Source organism: Schistocerca americana, unplaced genomic scaffold (genome assembly GCF_021461395.2).
Source record: "Schistocerca americana isolate TAMUIC-IGC-003095 unplaced genomic scaffold, iqSchAmer2.1 HiC_scaffold_162, whole genome shotgun sequence".
In the NCBI taxonomy this organism is placed as follows: domain Eukaryota; kingdom Metazoa; phylum Arthropoda; class Insecta; order Orthoptera; family Acrididae; genus Schistocerca; species Schistocerca americana.
Genome location: NW_025725708.1, coordinates 130,001 through 133,882, shown reverse-complemented (window position 1 = coordinate 133,882; position 3,882 = coordinate 130,001). Strand labels below are relative to the sequence as shown.

At 57.6% G+C, this 3,882-nt stretch overlaps 3 non-coding genes across 3 annotated transcripts in view; all 3 read left to right on the top strand.

Annotated features, from left to right (window-relative positions):
- The first annotated feature begins 1,230 nt into the window (after nucleotides 1-1,230).
- Nucleotides 1,231-3,140, top strand: LOC124570238. Its single transcript, XR_006971575.1, has one exon. It is a non-coding gene; the product is annotated as a small subunit ribosomal RNA (ribosomal RNA).
- Nucleotides 3,141-3,492: 352 nt separating this feature from the next.
- Nucleotides 3,493-3,647, top strand: LOC124570278. The gene has a single exon (XR_006971603.1). It is a non-coding gene; the product is annotated as a 5.8S ribosomal RNA (ribosomal RNA).
- A 188-nt stretch (nucleotides 3,648-3,835) lies between these two features.
- LOC124570266 overlaps nucleotides 3,836-3,882 on the top strand; it is a 4,229-nt gene continuing 4,182 nt past the window's right edge. Inside the window, exon 1 of the ribosomal RNA XR_006971599.1 lies at nucleotides 3,836-3,882. This exon is cut by the window's right edge and continues 4,182 nt beyond it. This is a non-coding gene — a ribosomal RNA (large subunit ribosomal RNA).

Sequence of the window (3,882 nt, the reverse complement as noted above, 5' to 3'; positions counted from 1 at the left end):
ATGTAGTGGCGCGTGTTGTCAGACGTAGTCGTCTCTTCTCACACACCGTGATAGCATGGTGCACTGCGTTCCACATCTGCGACATGCGACAGAGGCCGGTTGACAGTCGTTCGCGCAATGGACATCGCATACGTACGGGGGCCACCTTCCACGTGTTCGCGAAGCGTGCACATGTTGTTGCGTGTATGTGGGCAGACATAGTGTGTCGTGACACCTGACACAGGCATGCAACAATCGTTGAATTTGCAAATGGCGATGGACGTCTACGTTTGCTGGTGACGTTACGCAAATGAACAACTGGTAAACGGTTGTGGTGCGGTTGTTCTCGCTAGAGGTGAATCAGTGATGGCGACGATCGGTTGAGCTACCAACCGGTTGTTTCAGCGATACCCACCATGCCCACGAACGTGAATGGCATGTGGGTGTGAAGCGATACGCGGCGGTGGCTGGGTGGGACCGTCCCCGGCCGGTGAGGGGGGGCCTCCCGGCGTGCTGGCCGCGCGGTGCGTGGGCGCACGCGCTACAGCCGGCTGGTGGGGGCGGCCAGTGGCAGGCGCGCCGGCCGACGGAGGCGGCAGGCGGCGCAGCTGCGCGCCGGCGCACCCTGCACGCGGCGCCGTGCGGCCAAAGTAGGTCCTCGCGGGCCCGGTGCGAAGCGCGGTGGACATCTGCAGTGTGCTGGTCCGATTGAGGACTGTGTGCGCTGAGGATGCGCCGCCGCCCGGCGCTCGGCGCCGCGACGCCGTCTGCTGCTCGGTCGCCTCTGCGGTTCTCGCAGGTGGTTTGTATCGCAGCTGTGCGGACGTGTTGGCGCGTGCGCTGTGCTGGGAGAGTTCGCTTCGGCACCCAAGTGGGGCTTTTGTCCTTCTGTGGCGCTGGCGTTGGAGCTGCCGGCCACCGTAGGTGGCGCGTGTTGTCTCCCGCCGGCAATGCCACGACAGCACGCTCCCGGGCCTCTGTCGGCAGCGGCAAGCTCAGTTGGGAGCACGGGTGGTCGCACCTAAAGCGTCTACTCGCCAAACTCCGGGCGATTGCGCCTCTCTCGAACCCGACCAAGTACTTAGGACGGCGCTGCGCGCCGCCGGGACCTGAGAGGGTTTCGAGGTGTATTGTGCAGGGGAGCTCAGCCTCCTCCTGTTTGCAGAATAATTGAGCGGACGCTTGCGTGTTCGCGCGGGCCCCCGGGACACACTCCCGGGCGGCCGGCTGCTCAGCTCTAGTTGACGCAGCTCCCTGGTTGATCCTGCCAGTAGTCATATGCTTGTCTCAAAGATTAAGCCATGCATGTCTCAGTACAAGCCGCATTAAGGTGAAACCGCGAATGGCTCATTAAATCAGTTATGGTTCCTTAGATCGTACCCACGTTACTTGGATAACTATGGTAATTCTAGAGCTAATACATGCAAACAGAGTCCCGACCAGAGATGGAAGGGACGCTTTTATTAGATCAAAACCAATCGGTCGGCTCGTCCGGTCCGTTTGCCTTGGTGACTCTGAATAACTTTGGGCTGATCGCACGGTCCTCGTACCGGCGACGCATCTTTCAAATGTCTGCCTTATCAACTGTCGATGGTAGGTTCTGCGCCTACCATGGTTGTAACGGGTAACGGGGAATCAGGGTTCGATTCCGGAGAGGGAGCCTGAGAAACGGCTACCACATCCAAGGAAGGCAGCAGGCGCGCAAATTACCCACTCCCGGCACGGGGAGGTAGTGACGAAAAATAACGATACGGGACTCATCCGAGGCCCCGTAATCGGAATGAGTACACTTTAAATCCTTTAACGAGTATCTATTGGAGGGCAAGTCTGGTGCCAGCAGCCGCGGTAATTCCAGCTCCAATAGCGTATATTAAAGTTGTTGCGGTTAAAAAGCTCGTAGTTGGATTTGTGTCCCACGCTGTTGGTTCACCGCCCGTCGGTGTTTAACTGGCATGTATCGTGGGACGTCCTGCCGGTGGGGCGAGCTGAAGGCGTGCGACGCGCCTCGTGCGTGCTCGTGCGTCCCGAGGCGGACCCCGTTGCAATCCTACCAGGGTGCTCTTGAGTGAGTGTCTCGGTGGGCCGGCACGTTTACTTTGAACAAATTAGAGTGCTTAAAGCAGGCAAGCCCGCCTGAATACTGTGTGCATGGAATAATGGAATAGGACCTCGGTTCTATTTTGTTGGTTTTCGGAACCCGAGGTAATGATTAATAGGGACAGGCGGGGGCATTCGTATTGCGACGTTAGAGGTGAAATTCTTGGATCGTCGCAAGACGAACAGAAGCGAAAGCATTTGCCAAGTATGTTTTCATTAATCAAGAACGAAAGTTAGAGGTTCGAAGGCGATCAGATACCGCCCTAGTTCTAACCATAAACGATGCCAGCCAGCGATCCGCCGCAGTTCCTCCGATGACTCGGCGGGCAGCCTCCGGGAAACCAAAGCTTTTGGGTTCCGGGGGAAGTATGGTTGCAAAGCTGAAACTTAAAGGAATTGACGGAAGGGCACCACCAGGAGTGGAGCCTGCGGCTTAATTTGACTCAACACGGGAAACCTCACCAGGCCCGGACACCGGAAGGATTGACAGATTGATAGCTCTTTCTTGATTCGGTGGGTGGTGGTGCATGGCCGTTCTTAGTTGGTGGAGCGATTTGTCTGGTTAATTCCGATAACGAACGAGACTCTAGCCTGCTAACTAGTCGCGTGACATCCTTCGTGCTGTCAGCGATTACTTTTCTTCTTAGAGGGACAGGCGGCTTCTAGCCGCACGAGATTGAGCAATAACAGGTCTGTGATGCCCTTAGATGTTCTGGGCCGCACGCGCGCTACACTGAAGGAATCAGCGTGTCTTCCTAGGCCGAAAGGTCGGGGTAACCCGCTGAACCTCCTTCGTGCTAGGGATTGGGGCTTGCAATTGTTCCCCATGAACGAGGAATTCCCAGTAAGCGCGAGTCATAAGCTCGCGTTGATTACGTCCCTGCCCTTTGTACACACCGCCCGTCGCTACTACCGATTGAATGATTTAGTGAGGTCTTCGGACTGGTACGCGGCATTGACTCTGTCGTTGCCGATGCTACCGGAAAGATGACCAAACTTGATCATTTAGAGGAAGTAAAAGTCGTAACATGGTTTCCGTAGGTGAACCTGCGGAAGGATCATTACCGACTAGACTGCATGTCTTTCGATGTGCGTGTCGTGTCGCGCAACACGCTACCTGTACGGCTCGCAGTAGCCGTGCGCCGCGTGCGGAACCACGCGTGCGTCTCAAAACTAACGCCAATGTTGTGTGGTACGAGCGCTGAAGCGCTGGAGCGGCTGGCCTGCGGCACCTGGCGCCTGGCGCCGGTTTTGAATGACTTTCGCCCGACTGCCTGTCCGCTCCGGTGTGGAGCCGTACGACGCCCATCGGCCGTGAGGCCGTTGGACACAGAACGCTTGAACAGGGGCCGCCACACGCCTACGTCCCGCCTATGCAACTGTCTTGAAAGAGACAGTGGAAACTCAGAAAAAGATCACCCAGGACGGTGGATCACTCGGCTCGTGGGTCGATGAAGAACGCAGCAAATTGCGCGTCGACATGTGAACTGCAGGACACATGAACATCGACGTTTCGAACGCACATTGCGGTCCATGGATTCCGTTCCCGGGCCACGTCTGGCTGAGGGTCGGCTACGTATACTGAAGCGCGCGGCGTTTGCCCCGCTTCGCAGACCTGGGAGCGTCGCGGCCGCCTGTGGGGCCGGCCGCGCCTCCTTAAACGTGCGATGCGCGCCCGTCGCCTGGCGGTTCGCATACCGGTACTTACTCGGTAGCGTGCACAGCCGGCTGGCGGTGTGGCGTGCGACACCTCGTGCAACGACCTCAGAGCAGGCGAGACTACCCGCTGAATTTAAGCATATTACT